Below are 21,047 nucleotides of genomic sequence, written 5' to 3'. Positions count from 1 at the left end.
TTGTGATTGGCAGCCCCTCGCCAGCCCTTGCTCCGGGGCGCACGAGCCCTCCTTCCGGCTGTTCCGATTGGCTGGTTTTTAATTGCAGTCCAAACAAAACGGGGGAACACAACTCAGTAGTAAACAGCGCTGAGATATTAGTACACAAACAGGGGTGAAGGGGTAAACAAAAAGGTCGATAAAGTGTGACCTCTGCTTTGAGATCATCAAGATAAACTTCCAAAGTTTCTCACATTGAACTTCAATATGCCCTTTGTTCTTTATTTAATAAAATGGGTCTGTTTAAAGCGTCAACATTAAGATAAACACATTTTATTAAGATGACTTAATATGGATAAATCCAAATGAGAAAATCACAATTCTGCAAACTCCATGTAAGTAGTTTAGTATTCTGCTTTTCTTTGTATAACACATTTCCAGGACTAATTCAAGGCTTGGGAGTTATAAGATGCATTTTGTTGCGTTTATTATTGACTGGTTTTGTCATAGAATAAGGCCCAGCAAGTGACCCATGAAAAATATTTATTTAAAATATATATACAATAAAAGGCAGGTAGACTAAATGTTGCATACTTTACTTAGTGGTTATCATTTCAATCTGTTTTGGTGAAATTTAAGAGCTCAAATAAATTGTTAATAACTGTTTAAAAGTAGAAAGGAAAGTCTTCCAGGATCATGACTGCAAATAAGAAACCATGACACTGCACCCTGAATTACCCCAGAGCATGCAGTGTATATATATATATGTTCAAGAGAGAGGATGTGCACGTCATGATTCGTAGAATTAAAAAGGGGGCTCTGCAGCTCTGGCATCCTCAGAAGGCTCCTCAGGAGTTCACGCACAAAGGTTATGGTGACGCTTCCACGCGTGAACGCCGTAAAGAGAAAGTGGCAACCAAAACAAGAGCAAATTGAGCAGTTCCTTTGGGGATTTGCGCCGTGAAAACACAGCCAGAGATACAGCGCAGCATCCCTTTAGATGGCCACATAACCCCGCACATGAATGGAGCCTTTGTTTGGATCCTTTGCGCCTATATTCACGCACCCATGGGTCTGATTGTGTGTGTCCAAGTGCACCCATAGTTTGAGCTGAGGGTGCCTGTAGCCTGTTGAGACCACCTGGCTGAAACGAGGCCTTCAGCAGGTGATGTTCTGACAGGATTAACTCTACTGTGCTCAAAGGTTAGAGCTGCATGTCGTGCGTTAACCTAACTCCAAAGATGACGCTCAGATTGTAAAAGGAGGATTTCAGGGCAGAGGAGTAGTTGTGTTTTCCATGCCAGTTCCCCCCTCCTCCTCTACTTCTTCTCATCCCAGTAGATTTAATTTGGCTCCAAATCGAGTGAGCCTCGTGGATTTGTTTACATTGAATAGGCAGGCTAGGGGCCAGAAGCATGGGGGCCCTTCTATTCATTAATATACAGTGAGGATTTCGCTCTAAATTACTGCTGTTCAATCCGCGCTGCACGCTTTGAAAGGGCGTCTCAGGCGGCCAGCAGAAACGTGACACCAAGGGTGCAGAGAAGCTAGATAACCCCTGAAAATGGGAAAAAAAAAATAATACAACATATATAAAAGGAGAGTCAAAAGGCAGCACAGAAAGGCTCCAAGAAATCACTACGCCGCGTTGAAAAAAGCACTCCTCTCTGATATATGATGTGTTTATTATTTATTTGCTTATTATAAAAAAAAAAGGTCCCCAAGTTTCCTGCTGGGGGAGTTCATTTATTTTGTATGCAAAAAGGAAAGAAAGAAAGAAAGGGGGAGAGGAAAAAAAATCATCCCCAAGTATAACAAGAGACGAACAGTTAGTGCTGATTTTCATTTGCATAAATTTTCATATATTTTAGTGAAAATAATAGCGCGAGCCGAGGAGTGCTCCTGCTCAGTTGAGGCAGAGGAAAGAAAATCTTAGGGAGCACCGAGTCGTAGGAAAGGGAGATAACCATTTGCAGGCTGCGGCGTGAACAATGTGAAGCTATTTACTCTTCTTTTTCTCTGCTCGGACACAAGGTAAGTCAACAATCATCTGTTCGGATTTCTGCTTTTACGCGTCAGGAATGTTGCAGTTTATCGCGCATTGCTCGCTGCGCCTGCTACGCGCTTCCCTCGTAGTCTCCTCGCTGCTTTAAATCACATTTCTGCATACGCCTTTGCATGCACTCCTATATCTCTTGAACTTGTATTAAAAACAGGAATTGCAAATCTCTCCATCTCCGCCATAGAATGCGTAAAAATCAATATTGCGCCGTGTGCTTCGGCGCCCAAATGTCTTCTTTTATTCTCGTGCGTTTTTTTTTTTTTTTTTTTAGATAAAAAGCGGGCAGATGGATAAGCTGTGCTGTTTTGTAGTGAATGTCCACCGGAGAAAAGTACAATCAATCACATTTAAAGCAGGCAGAGAAGGGAGAGGGAGCGAGAGAGAGGGAAAATGAGAGGGAGAGAGAGAGAGAGAGAGAGAGGGAGAGAGAGAGAGACCCCTCGGTTTGAATCCTCCAGAGGGATCGCGTAGGCAAGTGCAATATGAAATCGTTTAATAAAAATCGATCGCCTCGCTGGAAAGTTTGTTTAAAGTTTACATGCGCCAGCCTGTAGGTCCTAAACTGCACTTATCGACACCGACACAGCTCGTTATGTTTGCTAATGAATAGCCGGATATTTCAGTGAATTCCTTTTTTTTTTTTTTTTTTAACTATTATTGTTTTAGTTTTGCAGATTGAAGGAGGAAAAGTCAAGAAAACTCAAAAAACGACTGATTTTCTTTTTTTTTCTTTTTTTCTTTTTTTTTTTTTTAAAGAAAACTGCTCCAATGCGGATAACTTTCTGCGACCTCTCAAAGTCCAACACTCAGTTGAATCTATCACACATTAACTCCAATTTGTGCAGAAGTCGCCTAGTTTCTGCAGCTGAGGCTTATTTCTGGTGCCTTTTCTCACGGGTTAACTCCTCTCCCTGCATTGAAGGCAGAGCGCATTTCTGAGCCCAGCCCTCGGTAGCCATGGTGAGCCCCATAAAAGGGGGAAACACTAGTCGCATTAAGCTGTATGTTTGTGCACTGGAGTCGAGATGAAAAAAGAGGCTCGGTGTGTCCCGGGCCAGCGAGGAGGCAAGCACTGGTAACGCGTTACAGTAACGAAATCAACACATATCCAGCAACAACAAAACAGGACTTTTTAAACTGGCTTTGGTACCTTTTTGTAATTTTATGTATAATTAAGATAAAGTCATGTAGAAGTGTTAGTTTGAATCATAAATTATTCTAAAAATATAAAAAATACTTCCTAAAAAGTGTTTTGGTCTTTAGAATTTGGTTTCATAACGATTTACAAGTTCAAAAGCATTTTGTGATGCATAAACTTCCTGTAAAAATATTTTTTTATATATTTGAAACATTTATACATGAAGTTTCTGAACTGAATGAATCACGTCATTTTCTGTTAAACTTCAGTGACTGGTGTTGATTGAGTCAGGGGGGGTGGAGGTGAAACATTTAGGCTCCAACAGAGATTTACAAATTTAATCACAACTACCACCAGGGGTCGCGCTAATTCATAATGCAAAATTCTCAAGATTATACTGCTAAAATAATCGATTTAAGTTTCATTTTTGCTTTGAATGACACGTTTTAGGGAGTTCTTTATTAGCATTTTACACATTCTGATTGGCTGGTTCCACATGAGTCCCTCCTAACAAACCTCTCTCTGCAGCTTGTGGGCCTATACGTGCATTCTTGGAATTGAATGGCCACCGTTTCTAGGACAGACACGACAAAATTGATAGCCTCATGACACGATTGGCAATTAAGATATCCCTGCAGAAAACAGCGTCACATACTGACGCTGCACGTAAACGGTTAGTGCACTAATCCCTGCTGATGCACAATAAACCAAATCAAAGCAACAAACGCCCAATAAAAACAGGGCTCTGACTATATTCTGGTTCATCTCTCAATCCCAGAGGCAATTAAACCACCTTAATTTAATTATCCACATTTTTAGGACACAAACGCAGATTTTATTCCACATAAATGATTATTTTTAGCAGAAGAACCCTGCTTGTATTGATCAGCGTGCGCAGGCCTGTGACAGCCTATCAGTGGCAGCCCTCGTTGATATGCAAATATCCTGTGATTAGATAGACCCTGCACGCTTTAAGCCAGTCTCCATCTGCAGCAGCAGCAGCCCATAAGTGTGAGCCATGCAGCAGCTCTTTGTGGGGAAACGTATGACTAACCTGGAGAATTATTTAGCAAACGAGTCGTGAATCAGCCCGGGAATTAGTGCACTGCTTGACCGGCCATTTGCACTATTTCTCCTTCATCATCCTCATCATCAGAGGCACTAAAACCTGCAGCACTGCGCCCTATTGCTCCGCATTATGCAGCCATTCTGTCATGCTGCACAATGACGCTCATTGGGAGCAGGAGGCCGTTTATTTACTCCTGCGCCGAGCAGATTGTCTAATTTATCAAGATGCTTCCATGATCTTGGATTCATTTTCCCACATAAACAGATTTTAATAATACAAAACAGAACTATTAGAACATGGGGAGTGTTTTTCTCTGCTGTTTTTAGAGGTGATTCAATGAAAAAAACATGTTAAAATGTGACTTTTAGAGGAGGATAAAAAGCATCCAATGTGCGTAAAGAGCGCCTTCATCGTTCCTCTCTCCCCCATAAAGCATCCTCACAGTCTCATCTCTTTGATTCATGAATTTATGACACCTGACGTGCAGATTTATGTCAGCCTCACGAGGTGTCTAAACCCCGCGTACGGTCTGCTAGGTGACAATATTCAGATTAAATTGGTGCAATTCCTGCCGTTTTAATTATGGCCCTACTTAAGTTGCCTATGGGGCTTTATAATTTATTTTCTCTCCCCCCCCCCCACTACTCCTCCTCCTCCCCCTTTTTGGTCCAGCCGCTAATCCAAAACGACATACGTTGAGTGCGTCTGCACGTCAGGCCAAACGTTGATTTAAAGCCGAATCCAACTCGGAGCACTTAATGATAATGTAGCTACTATAGCGTTAATTAAATGGGCCACACTGAACACCAGTGTAAGCATTAAACATGCCTTCAATTTCTTTTTTTCCTTAACCCATTCAAACGAGACAGAGGCTCTTTATTAATATTCTATTAATAAAAGCCATGTATGGAGTCATATACACACCTCTTACTGTGGGGTTAGTAATTGGCCTGTATTAGACACAGCGTGTCAATGGGCTGATAAGCAGCTAGATGATATGTTTAGTGTTCTCACAGGACGCTCCTGTGCAGTCATGACTCACACGTGCTGCTATTGATTCTGGATTGGGGATCAATATGGGTGTCATAATTTGGCACAAAAGAGGGACATAAGGTGCAAACCCCCCCCCCCCCCCCCCCAAAAAAAAAAACCAAAAATAAAAGCATAGCTGTTGTTTGGCTTTGTTTATAAGGAGATTCTGTTATAATTGATATTTTTTAAATTAAGCTGATCATTTCAGTGTTTTAATTAGTCCAAATTAATTAAGCTTGTATTGTTGGCAGAGACAATGAGCAATAAAAATACAACGGCAAACCCTAAAAAAGTTAGGACATCCCATAAAAACACAATGTGATGATCTGACGCCCCCAAATTCAACTGAAAACATCACAAATAGTAGAGACTGAGAAAGGTCATTGTTTTCATTATATGCCTATGTTTGAATCTCATGGCAACAGCATGTTTCAAAGAGTTGGGAGAGTGGCAAAGAGAGGCTGGATGAGGTGCTAAAATGAAACACATCTCACAGCTGACGAGGTTAAAAGGCAACAGGTTAGCAACATGAGCGGAGTGTGTCTGAAGTAAAGACGAGGAGGTGCTCACCACTCTGTGAAACACTGAGCAGGACACGAGAGAAACCATTCAAGAAAAATGTTAACCCATGTAAAACTGCAGAGTGTGGTGATTTCATCGTCTACAGAACAAAATGTCCATGTTTTACAAATCACCACATTCATCTTTTTATTTACAGCTTTAAGGGGTTAGGGTGGAGGTGTGAATTAATTCAAGAAAGAAGGTCAAAAGTTTCACAGAGGTTTGGTCCTTAAAGGAGGAAAAGATACAAACAACAGTGTCAGCCTGGTTAGATGCAGGTGCTTATGACACACACACACACACACACACACACACACACACACACACACACACACACACACACACACACACACACACACACACACACACACACACACACACACACACACACACACACACACACACACACACACACACACACACACACACACACACACAAACACAAACACACAAACAGAAAAAAAAAGCCCGGCTGTTGAGGAGGTGAGTGACGGGGCGACAGATCTGCAAAGATAAGATGAAGTGCAGCTTTCTGAGTCAAAGGAGAAAGAGAGAGAGAGAGAGAGAGAGAGAGAGAGAGAGAGCTAGAGAGAGGAATAAAGGTGTGTGTGTGTGCTTTATCTGTCAGTCTTCAGCTTCACCCCACCCCCACCTTCGTTGGCCACATCCCTCTTCCCCTCACACACATGCAGATGTGAAACACATCACCGTGGACACACAACACCCCCACTTCCTCTTCCAGCAGCATCAAAACAAACCGTTATTGTGTATGCAAATGAGAGGACGGACACGCTGCTATTTTTCTATTCTATTAGCCGGTATTACACATGCTAATCAAGACTGATATTGTGTTATTAAGCGGAGTAATTAATAAATAAACTAAATCCGCAGGAAATCTAAACAAGTGTGCAGCCGGCTTGGTTTGCATGTCCCCACAAAGTCGATGCCTTTTTTTGTTTTTGTTTGTTAAACAGTGGCGTTCCCCGAGGATACAGGGGGGGCTTTGTGGCACCTCCCTGCCCAGGATTACATTAATCAAAGTATTTATTTCCCTCGGGGAGCTGGGCGCAAATCACTCCAAATCCCAGTAAAATTGGATAACAGAAGAACGGGCGCATCTAGGGTAACCCTCCTGTGCTTTTTAAACTTAATGGATCTCGTTCTATCTAACTTTGTGGAGCGGCGTGTTGGGAGGGAGGAGGGAGTGCAAAGCTAGAGGTATTGAGGCCTTTGAGAAGACAAACAACATAATTGGATGGAAGCGAGCGCTCAGGTAGAGAAAAAACAACACTAACCACATCCCCGATAGGAGCGACTCTGGGTATAGAGCTGTACAAATAACAGCCATTCTCTGATTCCCTGTCGAGGCTCTATAGTAGGCACGTCTGGGTCCCAGCCAGCAGCGAGGGGGGGGGGGGGGGGGGGAGAAAAAAACTAGCCTCTAAGATCCTCCATCTGCAACAGCAAAGCTGCCTGCTTTTCTCTCCGCTAAGTCTGGTCAATCCATCGCAAAACCCACAACACGACAAAAACTCCCGATTCCATCTTTGCTCTATTTGCAGAGTAATTACGTGTGATGTTTGGGCAAAGCCTGGGCGGCTAATAAATCAGCTAATGTTTACAGCAGAGCTGCTGCACATAAGGCAATAAATACAGCACCCAATGTGCGGCCTATTACAGGTAATGCAAATAAAATAATAGGGCTGTAATTTTTCCTTATGTGGTGCTGCCCTCGTCTTTGATATTCATGAGGGAAACGGAGAGGAAACGTCGTCTCTCCATCTTTACGGCCGCAAATTCAACGCGGCTGCCTTCGTACCAATCAGGGGGCAAATGATTGCCTCGTTGTGCGGCGTTGGAGGCAACCACGCCACCCCAAAACACACACACACACACACACACACACACACACACACACGGGTTCTGTAATGCATGTTTGAAGACACATGCTGTGGCTGCCATGTTTGCTAGGGGATATGAGCGGGCATGGAGTCGCCTTTGGGGTCCTGACGCTGAGCCAGGCCTCTCAGGGAGCCTCTGTGGTGTTTAAAACATGCTCTCTGTGTGTTCATGTGTGGGAAAGTTCCACTTGTAGAGCACAGAAAGATGCACATTTGGCCTCTATAGCATCGGAGCTTTACACCGCGCGACATCCCGATTTCACTCTACAGAGCTGCAAAGTTCACTGTGTGTATGTTTGTTTGTGTTGTTTACTGAGGGGATGGCAGCATACATGGTCTGTTAGCACATGCAGGAGTCAGTCTGATGATCCATGATGCTCAGCAAATGAGCAGAAAATCTACAGCAGCTCTATTGGGACCAGCGCAGGCTGAGTGGAGGGCGAAGTAGAGGATGTAAATGGTCAAAAACGATACACTTATTATTGCATCGCAATAACATCATCCTGGGGAACACGGACATTATTAACAAGTAACAAGATTTGAAAAATGCATTTAAAAAATGTGCCAGTTGGTGCGTTAACGAATTGAAACCTATGACTGCTGTAAATAACGTGGTGAATATGCGGAAACACAGCAACATGAGCAGCGCAATTATTTCAAAAATAAATCCATTGACTTCCATTTTTCAAAGAAATGCATGAAAATCATTGGCTGCTTGCATTGGTTGACGAAGGGGATTTTAAAACTATTCATTTGACAAAAGCCGAAGACGTCGACATGAATTTGAAGTAAAGTGACTAAAACCTGCAAACACAAATGCAGTATATGGACCTTTAAATAGAGTCTAGAAGGCCCCTGTTGGTCCTCCGGCCACGCTTTGAGACCCCTGCTTTTAGCCATGTATTATACTGTCTCCATCACACACACAGTGAACACATATGACTGGCTTTGCGTTGCTCGTAGCAGCAGCAGCAGCTCTAAGGCGTCTATAATAATGATCAGTGGCTCTAAACTCCAGAATGGGGCTTTGCTGTCGGGGTCGCCGACTGTTGTTGATGATATGCGGCCGCGGGTGACATGTGCTATTCATACGCGAGCTTGTGTGGTCACGTTCTGCAGCCGGGGAAGTCTTGATTCATGCGGGCATTATGCAAGCCGGACGCTTATGGCACCTCTCCCTGTTGCCGTGCAGTCAGGCCCATTTGTTTGGAAATGGGTTTACATACATCTTCTTCCAAATGACTCCCCCTCTCCCTCCCTCTCTCCCTCCCTCTCTCCCTCCCTAGGCTTACAGCTCTCACACACACACAAACATACAGTCAGGGTAAACTGGAAGCCGCAAACATGCAGCTATATCAGCTGTCAGGGCGTTAAGGTGACGCAATCCAACCTCAGTGCTGCATGTTGGACTTCTAAACAAGGGCCTTTGAACTCGGGTAGACTTAAAATCACATTTTCATTTAAAAATATTCTTCTTTTTGAGCTTTAAAACCATCAACAGTTGGTCTGTATTGGTGCACCAGCTAGCTTTTAGCCTGTTTGCATTAGCTTCCAGTTGATGTTTGTGGTTTTACTTCCTAAAAGAACTCACTCAATAAGCAGCAAACTTCTGCACCCCAGTTACTCTCACCGAAAGATCCTGCTCCAAACGTCTGCAAGCCTTGTCCTGGTCCAGACTTAAAGGTGCAGACAACATTTTTTATTTTCTATACAAGCATCTTTAATTAGCTTTTTTTTTTTTCTCACATGAGCGCACTATCATCTGATCAACGCAGAACCTTTTGGGTGTTTAGACAATGTTCTGTACTTGGGGTTATTTTGCTTTCTTAACAACTATAAACCCTCTGCAGCTGTATGATTGTCCACACTTATAGGCCCACTCTCTCTCCTGCTTCACAGAGCTGCTGCTGCTAGCCCCCCCCCACCCCCTAAAATCACCCACACACCTCCTCCCTCTTTCTTCACTCGGGCCTGGTGTGAGCGTTCAAGCCAAGCAGCATCACAAAAGCTGCTTTGAGGGGGGATTGCACGCTGCCCGCCGACCCCTCCGAGCTCACAGCCGCCGCACAAAAAAAAACGCACGAATAACCCCGAGTTCTGACTGCTAGGAAGAAGCAGAGCTGGAGGCTAAACCCCTTCCTCTGTTTTTGTTGCAGAGTTCTGTTTTACCTCGATGGGGAATCTCTAGCGTTAAATGCCGAGTTGTTAAACAATGCAGCACAGAGTCGAGCACAATGGAACTTTGTTGGTCAACCATGTTGGTAAATTGCCTCAGCATGGACTGTCAAGTCAAATATCCCTCTTGGTTTCTGGCGTTCTGACGAGCACACTCAGCTTGTTGTTCGAGGAGGTGATGTTGAGTGTGCAGAAACGGTTGTGTTTTCAGAAATATGAGCAGGATGGAATTTAAGAGATCTATTTTGTGCCTTGAAATGAAGAGGCATTCATTTGAGGTAGTTTGAACAGATTGATCGCTTCATGTGATTTGTAACAAATCGCCTGATTTTGCTACTTCGTGAAGCTGAATATGCAGAACATTGCTGCTCGCGTAGATGTCTTCATTGTCAAAGTATGGAAAAAAAGAAGGCTGAAAGGTTGCATTCCCCCTCCCCCCCCCCCCCCCCTTCAACCTCCAAATGAAGGTCTTCCAGGGACGCCGCCTTTGTATGACTGAACGTGAGATAATTCAGGGTGTCATGCGAAATGAAAATGACATGCGGAGCGTCGCTCTCTCCTCTGCACCGCGCTCTCCTCTCACACTCTAACCTTCATATTGTGGGTTGTGAGACGAAAGCTTAGCAAAGCATGGCCGATTCTGAGCGGTTACGCCTCGTGTTTGGAGCGAGTGTGTTCTAAACCCAGTCCTCCCTTCTGTGTGTGTGTGTGTGTGTGTGTAGACCTCTTGGATTAGCCGTCAACAACAACGACGAGCGCATGTCTTCGATATCAGCCACAGAAACTCTCTTTAGCCTACATTCGCACAACCTGTGAGCTGAAAGTCTCAATGACACAGTTATGTAACGGCGCTCTCAGTAATCTCACTGTACGTCTGTGAGTCTTCAATGCAGGAAAAGCTGCACCCAAAGGAGTCTGTGGCAGAGCTGTGATCCGTATTCTGATGTTTAAATGACACCTTATGTGGGAAATATTTGAAGGAACAGCTGAGCTCAAGGTGAGGCAGCTGTCAACCTTCCTTTTTGCACAAGTTGAGCTTTTGTTTTAACTCAGTTGGGACTAGAGGAGTCAAGATTAGATCACAGAGTGCATACAAGAGTGAAGTGTGACATCACAGATTTGATTCGATGGCCTGCGCTTCGCTTAGACGGCGGTTGCGAGTAGCTGTTGATTTCGCAACTGTGCAAGATTTCATTTTTATTTCGGTGAAATTTGTGGCCTTACAGCGAAGACTTAATCACAGTGGATACAGGAAGTGGGCGGAGCTGCTGTGACATCACAGACTTTAATTTGAAGGCCTAAATGTTGCATGTCAGTGGTTGCCATCTTGTTTTTTTGGATGCCAGGTGCCACAGCTTCTAAATTCTGATTTACGCCTGAATTTCGCATTTAAAAGTTCCCTTTTAAAACCAAAAGGCTACATCAGAGTCTTATAGTTCCCAGAGAGAGACTAGACTAGATTCAGAAAATAGTTCCACTTGTTCCAGAGAGTTTCTAGAAAAATAAAAGACTCCAATCATTAAAAAAAAAAAAAAATACTCTTAAAACAAAGCCGTTAGTGAAAAAAGAAATCAACATAATGTATTTATCTTAAACGTGTGTCACCGTCTCTCATGGCTCACTGCTGTGCACTCTCCAGGAATCACCTGTCAATCAAACAGTGTAGGCGGCTCTGCTTGGTCCTTTCACATACATTTTCTCTCATTGACATTTGAGTTTCTCTTCGCTGTGTCCCCCCCCCCCACCACCCCACCCCCCTCCCTCTCAGTTAGCAGGGGCAGCGCTGCTTATGCTAACTAGCCTGTTCTCCTTCTTCTGCTTACTCCAAACAAACTGAAAACACATCATGTTCCCAGTGAAGAGCTGCCAGACACAAACTGTTCAGAGCTGCAGAAAGGGAAAGCTTTCATGGACTCGCTATAGGCCTGGTGGATGTCAGCAAATATTTGCACAAATCCTTTTTTTTTTTTTTTGGGGGGGGGGGGGGACAAATCGAAGCTCGTATAAAGCGTGAGGAAAATGTCAGAGCTTACGAGTTCAGGTCTCAGAAGTGAGCGGCTCTGTTTGCAAATGTTCGTGTGTAGTTTTGTACAGTGGGGGAGAAACTTTCCTTGAATAAAAGTAGCTCAGGGCAGGAAAACAAGTAGAAGCCCTCTGATGTGCTGCATGCGATGTTCGATATAAAAAGCATTCAAAGTGATTAACTTAAAATATGCCTTTTTGAAAGACGTATTTTCTTACAGCAAACTGTACACAGATGTAGGTTAGTAAAATAATTGAAAATGCAACAGTCTTCAGGACACAGACCTAAACACAAAGACTCCACTGATTCAGAATCAATTTGCTGCGTGAAGGACCAATCAGAGAGCAGGGATCTCATAGTCTCTGAGGCGTGCTTCTACGATAAACACAGGATTGTTATTCTTCACAATGATGTGTGCTGAGTCATGTTTCCTGACAGAGACATGACCTTTGTGTTGTTTTGTGTCATATGTGTTTATTCATGATCATACTTATTGACAAAGCACATTTAAACCAACAGCATGATGTTCAATTACTCACCGCGTTAGGACCAATAAGAGGGAAAAGGAAAACAAAAACATTAAGGAATAAAAGTGTGAGGGGACGACCGCACGTGATGTGGAGGCAGAGTGGAGCTGGAACACTTAACATAACTTCATATTCATAATTCATATTTGAGCTACAAGTACAAGTTATTGCATTGTTGTTGCCGTTTTTGAATTAATTTGACGTAGAGGCGACTTTGAATCCCTTTGCCCAGAGTAATGATTCATAAAGTTGAACTGTGAATCATCCAAAAGGAGAACACGTTTCTGTTTTTCCTTTTCTTTTGTGTGCAAAACCTTACATTACTAACGTGAGCAGGTAGATGAAGAGCGCTACATTATTTACAGTTGAAATGGTGTTTCAACGAAGTAACCACTTCTGGAACAAGTAGTCGGATCCATTGTACCAACACACAAGTGCAAAATCAAACTCTGAGAGTATTGTAAGTGCAAGAAAAAGTCCTGAAAATCCTCAATCAACAATCACAGTTTGATGTAAATCTGAAACATGTCTGTATCTGCTGGTTGAGGAGCTGAAGTGACACATGTAGTGCAGTCAAAGGTTAAATATGTGCCTTGGGAGTGTTTCTTTAAAGGAGCATCAAATGGAGATACTTGTTGTTGTTGTACAACTTATTCTGCACAAGAGTAAATATACGCTGTGACTTTCCTCTGCTGGCTTCCTGTATTTGATGTCAATTATTTGACTTTTTAAGAGTGCACCAATCTGATTCTAATGTCTGTTTTTCTCTTTGTCTCTTCCTCTTCCAGGAGAGCCACGGTCCCCTGGCATGACAACACACACGCATGCACACAAGACACGCACACACACACACACACACACACACACACACACACTCTGCAAAACTTTGGTCCTCCCAATGACTCCCCTCCTTGTCCTCCCTTTCCTCCCCCCTGATGCACAACCTCTGGAGGTAAGGGCCTTAGCTTGTGTGCATGTGTAAGTGTGCAAGTGTGTGTGTGTATGTGTGTGTGTGTGTACTTGCACGCTCTCTCTCTCTCTCTCTATCCCCCAGCAAAAGCGGACGCTCCGTCTCCCCAGCTTCCGTTTTTCCTGTGCACGCCCGCTTGCTGGAGTATTCACGCTCCGGGCTGTTTTCTTTGAGAGAGAGAGAGAGAGAGAAAGAGAGAGAGAGAGAGAGAGAGAGAGAGTATAAAAATATGCAAATGCTTTTGTTGAAGCACAGAACGAAGAGTGGGGTGGGGGGCAGTGGGGGGTGACTCCTTTTTTTTTTTTTTCTACAACCCCTCACCTCCCCGCTGCCACCTCCATCCATCCATCCTTCATCTATACGTGGAGACAAACACACCAGAAGAGAGAGACACCCATGCAGCCACTGAGATAATAAAATCCGTCACATAAACCACAAGACTGGACCTACAGCTGTTCCTACATAGAGGTGGAAAAAGTGCGGAATACTCCTTTATTTTGTACTCTTTCTTGCACATATTGTTGGTACACTGTTATTGCATGTGTATCTACAGCTCCGACAACAAATCAAGCTGAACTGTATCTTTGTGAAGGAAAGAGGGACAGACTCATATTCTGTTTTCTTAAAGGGCCGGTGCACCAAAGCTTGTGAAGATCCATTTAGCTGCGTCACGGTTAGGGTCGTCGTATTCCTGCACAAATCAACTTCGTGCTCGTGCCATTTTGTAACATGTAGAGGCAACACTTTCGGATGGCTTTTTAAGATGGAAGTCATAGCAATCGATCACCTGCAGGTCCAGTCAGCTGTTTTGATTCAGAACGCTGTTGTTCACCTGTGTTACATTAGAAAAACAACAAACTGGAGAAGCACACTCATATAGGAGCCAAAGTTCGAGCTAAAGAACACACTTTCCCACAGTGCAATAGGTCAAATTAAAAAGGCATTGAGGAGATACGCAGACAGTGTCAGTCAGTATCACCTCTTGATTTGATAGTGAGCACTACGTTGGCTTTAAGGAGGCTTATCGTCATAAATGTGTGTCATCATCACTAACAGCTGCAGCATTTTCACATGTCTACAGAGCTGCACGTTGCATTGTGGGATTTAGAGTAGGAAGTGTTATGTACGTCTTTGTTCCATTGTGGGAAATCTTTTGACCTCCTGGAGATTAATTTTCTAACAAACAGAAGATGTTAAATACAATGATTTACTTACGACCAGGATTATGATTTCAAACGGAGCTGAAATATCTAAACCGTCTCTACATTGATCAATCTCTTCATGGGAATTCTGTTCTGCTATACTAACTTACGCCCCTAATAAAATGCCAAAGAAATCACTATTTCTGGTATATAAGTGAACTTCAAAGTGACATTCAGGCTAATCTACACAGAAAGATGATGGAGAACTCACGATATGTTGATATTTCTAATCATTTTTTCTGACTTTTGTCCCCCCACAGAGAGATTTCAGTCGAGTAGATAAGTGTTGTATGTATTTTTCTGCGTCCATGTGGAGGAGAAAAATCACAGATATATTCTGAAGTCGCACTAAAACACACACACTCACACGTTGCACGTACAGACAGTGAGAGTGTGGGTCTGTGATAGTGAGCAGCCCATTTGTAAAGCCCTCACGCTCTCTGGAAGACTTTTTGAAGTGATTATGAAGACAGTTCAGATCAAAGGATTTGACAAGTCTGAGTGTGCGCCAAATTCGCGGCCGGGTAATCACACTGGAGCCCCTCCGTACACGATGGCAGTGGCCCCCCCCCCCCCCCCCTCCCAGCTGCTTTGCAAATGTAATGTGACACTTACGGATAAACAGATTATCAAGGGGAGAAAAAAAGAAGGGGTGGGGCCCGGGTGAACAGGGACCTGAAAAATCTCCACAACTTGTGGATATTATTTAATGAACTCTGTGGACAGCCAGTGTCAGGAAAGGATGATTAATTTCTCCGACGTCTAAACGATATAATTTGGGAATATTAGAGGGGACATTAGATGAGGAGGCACTATTTCTCGTCGACTCCAGGCTCTGCAGACTGCTTCCTTCCCGTCCTTTTCTCTTTTTCTTCACTAGTTATTATAGATTAATCCATAATCCTCACCACCTAAAGACATTTTTGTCAGTGAAGCTCAGGGATAGAGCCGGTAGAATTTCTTCTTCTTTTTTTTTTTTTTTTGGATATATCTCCTCTGGTGCTCATTTCCCCTCAGCATGATGTCACATTGTCAAGTCTCCTACTGAAAATACTCTATCGCCAGCTTTTGCAGATATACGGTTTCATAAGGTTCTTTTGGCAGAGCCGATGTGGGACTCTATCAGTTTATGTAACCAGGAATTTTCTACAACATTTACACTGTTTCATGTCTGTAACCTGATGTAAAATGGGATGTCCTGTGTTCCTTAAACAGCAGAGAACGCTCAAACTGTCAATTTGAATGTTTCTTATGAATAAAATCAAGTAAGGACGTGTCGTGTAAAGCAAAAATGCATCAGAGTTAACATCAATTTAAATTACACAACCGTAATGCATTGAAGGATTTCTTGCAGCTGAAACATGTTGAGTTATTTTCTCCAGTACCAAACCTCATTAAGAAAAGTCTCGTTTTTCACTGTTTTCTACATTTGTCTTCAAAGTATTATAGTGTCTTTTTATAACACTAAACTGTGAATGAAGCGAAAGTGCTGTTTTGAATTACACATGCTGCCACACATCAGGTGCATTAGATGTTATTTTTGTCCTGGGGAAACCATGTATCTCCACATATGGTGTTCATAAGTTTCCCAGAAAGTGTTGAGGAGATTCAGTTCATTTTAAGACAAGAAAAGCTACACAGTACGTTTATGTCACCAGGAATGCTTTTATGTTTGTAACCTAAGGCTGAATGGGATGTTCTGTGCACAGAAAATAAAAGATTTCAATATGAATGTTTTTCTTTGTATTTGTTCATTGCTCTAATGTAATCAACTGGTGAATAAAGAGTGAAAGACTGAAGCAGTTTTCTGCGTCTCATTCGTCCTTTAAGTGTCTCTAAAGTCTCTGCCATCATCAAAGTCATCCTGAAGTGCCTCGCTCAGAGTCAGCGAGTGTCCATTTGTCCAGTCACAAGAGCGTGTGCGTCCTTCTGTCTTTATCTGCATGCTCGTGTGTGTGTGTGTGTGTTCTGAATGACCCTTGTGGAGGGAGGAAGGACAAATGTCCCTTTGAGAGCGCGCGGACAGATGGACGAACGGGGCGACTCAGCGACAGACACAGAGGACTGAGGCTCCAGTGTCGACGTCGCCACGTGGGCTTGTTCTCCCCCCCTCCCCCCCCCTTCATCTCTAAAACTTTTGCCACTTCCGTCCCGCTTTTGCTTCGCCAAAAAAAAAAAAAAAAAAATCACACAGATTTAAGGACAGGATTGGCGACAAGATTTCAAACAGCTCCTGGACTTCTTTACGGAGAAATATTTTTTGATATTTTCAGTTTTGGCTTATTTGCAAATGCCAAAATTTGACAGGAGCACACAGGAGAAGAGGCAGGAATACAAACTGTGCGGATGTGAGACAGAAACCCCATGGAGCTGATAAAAATATCTCACCCCGAAGAGAAAAGAGGGAGCAAAAAAAAAAAAAAACATGCTCACCTGCAGAGACACAGGTGAAATTGTCACAGAGAGAAAATAGTGCCAAACTGATAGAAAGTGGCATTGTGGTGCAGTTAGTTTCTGCACAACAAATAGACCAAAAAACATTCATTACTTTATGAAAAAAACATTTTCTTTGATCTGGTTTGATATTTTGGACATCATTTTCTATTTTTATCGCTCTTTCACCTGAAAATGTTCTACAAAATTCATCAACAATGCCTCCCACGTGTCCTTAAACGCACCACAAACCAAATATAACTGTGAAACTTTCCCTCTCCGACATAATCAAACACAGAACAGCTACAACTTCCTCTCCCCCTTCCTCCGGGTTCGATATGTCAACAAGAGACGTCAATGTGATTGGTCGGCTCTGAGGGCAGGCGCTTATTGATTGGCCGGTGATTAGGAGCGAGCGGCCCTGCGGGAGTATCAGCGCTGACACCGTTAACACTGACCGACTGACTGCTCTTTAACGAACGGCCATCAAGCGAGCGAGACCCGGGCCATTGACCCACCGGCTCCACGCCGCCCCTCGCTGCCAGGCCCGAGTGTGAGTAAAGGCCGGTGGCGTGTGTGTGTGTGTGTGTAGTGGTATTGATCCAAGCAGGAGACACACTGGGGGAACTGTATCGGAGACAAGTTTTTTATCGGCTTGGAAGCGATTTTTAACTCCCTGGAAGGTTTGTCAATGACAGTCTCCTTAGGAATTCAAGAAAATAAGAAAAATGCGTTCCAACGGTCACTTCTTGAACCTTCAGCGGCCATTACAAGCTGTTCTGGTGCTGGAGTGTGTATTTATGTTACTTCTACAGTCTGCTTCACACCACTTTGTCCTCTGACTCCGTTTGTTTGGACTCCATGAAGATTTAAAGAAACGAAACACAACCCTAAAATATGCTGCAGCAACTGTTGTGCTGCCTGCAACCAACTGGAACAAGCGGAGACGGAATCTGGCCAGAATGTGCGAGAAAATCTTCCAGTGCAAAAAAAAAAAAAAAAAAGATTATAACAGGAAACAACTGGAGTGTTTTATCCCTGAAAGAAACGTTTGTATGTCCGAGAGGAATGTCCACGAGAAGGTTTCTGTTTCACAGTGGAGGAACAGAGGTTTGAGCTTTAGAGTTAAGGGGAGCAAAGCCTTTCGATAAAACTACAAACGTTCAAAGACTGGATGTTCATATAACAGAGATACAACAATGAGCTAATGGTTGTGCAATATCCTGGACGCTTGTTGTGCTTAAATTAACACATTTTTTCAGGAAATGTTTTTTTTTAAAAAAGGGCCAGAAATCCAATATTTCTGCAAAATCATCTCCATTTTAGATGTCAAAACACAGAAAATAAAGATTTTAGTTTACTGCAGGAAGTATGCTTCACCAAAAACTAAAACATCCACCTGTTTGTTGAAGGTAAAATGAACCATGTATCTCATTGTTGCTCTCTCTTTGTATGCAGACCTCCAGCAGACTTGCATTAACATTATTAACTAAACTCACTTTATGTACTTGAACCTTTATATTTTTCTTAAAAAAACAATTGTTACTTCAGTTATCACGTGGAGAAAATATTTCATGGGTGCGATGAAAGATTTTGCAGAATTGCGCAACATTGACAATCTTCGCTGACTACTCGAAACACCATTTCAGATATATGCCTGCATGCTTTTCCAATTCTGCTCAGAGATTCACAAGATCACATTTCTTGCAAACATGCAACATCTCTATGTAGGTATCAGAGGGTTGTTTTAACGATCGGATGTTTTAGAATCGAACGGCTTCTTTAAGATGTTTGTGCCGATTCTTCCGGCAATCCCTGCAGGAGTACAGAGGCCATACCTCGTATATAGCACGCAGCATGAGCTAAATGCTACCTAAGTGTACACCGTGTGTGTGTGTGTGTGTGTGTGTGTGTGTGTGTGTGTGTGTGTGTGTGTGTGTGTCAGGTATTTGACCATTTGGCCGATCAGACGTCTTCATACTGAGAGCTGGCAGAGGTACAAGTCAACAAAAGCGGCTTGGTTCAGCACTGCTGTGCCTTCTGGGGTGCTTGCACATAAATCTGTGTGTGTGTGAGAAAGAGAGAAAGTGTGTGTGTGTGTGTGTGTGTGTGTGTGTGTGGGGGGGGGGGGTCGCATGCTCAGAGTGTGTGACAGCTACAGCCTGTTTTTGGCACAAGTTACTCTTTGAAATATCATTAGCTGTACTTATCAGATTAGTTTGAGAAAGGGATTAACGTGCTGGAGATACTGACGGGCTGCTTTAATCAGCTGCTATAACTTCTCAATACTCAAAATAATAACACAATGTTTGAAGTATCTTTTGATCATGAGGACATGTGATGGGCTGATAGCTTTAAAGAACCAGAGGTTATATTCTAATTTTCATTGTCTCAGGGTGCACCAACACTACAAATATTATAAAAACATGGGATCGCATGTTGTGCCAAAAAATGACCTCAAGAAGAAATGAAATCTGGTTATTCAAATGAACACTATTATAACATCTATATAATTATAGTGACCTACTGAAACGGGCTTCGACATGAGGAATCAGAGACAGGATGATGTCACACACTTTCTCTACGGGGGTCTATAACGGCTCATCTCATGTTTTATCATCATGTTTATTTCAGCTTCTTTTTTTTTTGCACTTCTCACCACTGCTCTATCGTCCAGGTCAGTCTTGTTCATATTAGTCTCAGTGAGCGTATCCAATAAAGCTGACTGATTCTATAAACAACAAGAAAACTAGAGGAGGATATTGTACCTTAAACTGTCTTAAATCAGGCGTTTCTAACTGAAATCTGGTGACTGTGGGGAGAACTGTCAGGGCTGAGGAAATGTTTCCTGACATCGAGGAAGTGATGGACGAAAACAGCAAACAGCCGAGCGAAGAAGACAGCCCGGGATGTGTGTGTGTGTGTGTGTGTGTGTGCAGAGAGTGTGTCACAGTTTGTGAGCGTGTCAGGCTGTGATCAGAAAGTGAATGAGCCATTTCACCGGCTGCAGCTCGCTCTCTCTCTCTCTCTCTCTCTCTCGCTCGCTCTTTTTCGGAGGGGAAGCCCGAGCGGTGGACAGCAGTGGAAATGAGCTCGGCCGTGCAGTAAGTGTGGCGACCTCGTGGCTAACCCTGCACTGTTTCCACCGCTCTCCACACTAAATGATGCCTACTGTATCCTGCCCAGGAGGAGGAGGGGGAGGAGGAGGGGGAGGATGGAACCTAAACTCCCCCCAGCCTCCCACCCTCACAGTTTCCTCTAAACAGCCAATCTGGAGGAGAAGGGAGCAAAGATTTGTGCTAAATGTTTCTGAAAGGCACATTTGAACTGTTATCTGTCTGTTTTTACGGTATTTTAACTTCAAAAGGTCAAAGGTCACATGACTGAACTTTATTTCTATATCAGCTTTTATCACAACGACCAACTGGATTAAACAAACGTAAACAAGTGACAGAAGTGATTTGTTTTCCTGCTCTCTCCACAGGCGTCAGGGGGCGGAGCTTATTTAGGGCAGCGTGATGTCACATTCTTACGATAACCAATCAGGGTTTAGCAACATTTGAATGCGAATATAATGATGACAAATAAAATGATTTGATGTTTGTAAAGGTTAAACTGTTCAAGAATCTTTTCAGAAAATGTTGTCATATTTATTTTATTATGTATATTTAAGAACTTTTGGAAAGACTTTAAGGATGTGAGAAATACAAGATATCTTTTAAAAAGCTACTTCATGTACTGCTGGGTTTAATTTTCCAAATAAATGTAATCGTGTAATGTCATTTTGTAACCATTCAAAGCTCAAACTGAATAAAACTTTAAGAGCTTAAATGCTGTTTGCTCTTGTGGCTTTTTTTTCCCATCATATATTAAATTAAATTAAGAACTTAATTGAATTACTTCCACGTGTCTGGTAAACACTGGCGGGCTAACAGGAAGACGTGTGGCGAGTTTTTAAAGATGGATCATTCCACT

General features: G+C 43.0%; 1 long non-coding RNA gene across 1 annotated transcript; it reads left to right on the top strand.

Moving 5' to 3' along the window:
• Window positions 1-14: 14 nt before the first annotated feature.
• Window positions 15-18,346, top strand: LOC136178155 (uncharacterized). Its single transcript, XR_010665531.1, has 2 exons — window positions 15-2,013; window positions 13,256-18,346. It is a non-coding gene; the product is annotated as an uncharacterized lncRNA (long non-coding RNA).
• The last annotated feature ends 2,701 nt before the right edge of the window (window positions 18,347-21,047 follow it).

Source organism: Labrus bergylta, chromosome 24 (genome assembly GCF_963930695.1).
Source record: "Labrus bergylta chromosome 24, fLabBer1.1, whole genome shotgun sequence".
In the NCBI taxonomy this organism is placed as follows: Eukaryota; Metazoa; Chordata; class Actinopteri; order Labriformes; family Labridae; genus Labrus; species Labrus bergylta.
Note: the sequence above shows the minus strand (reverse complement) of the source record. Positions and strands in the feature narration are given on the sequence as shown.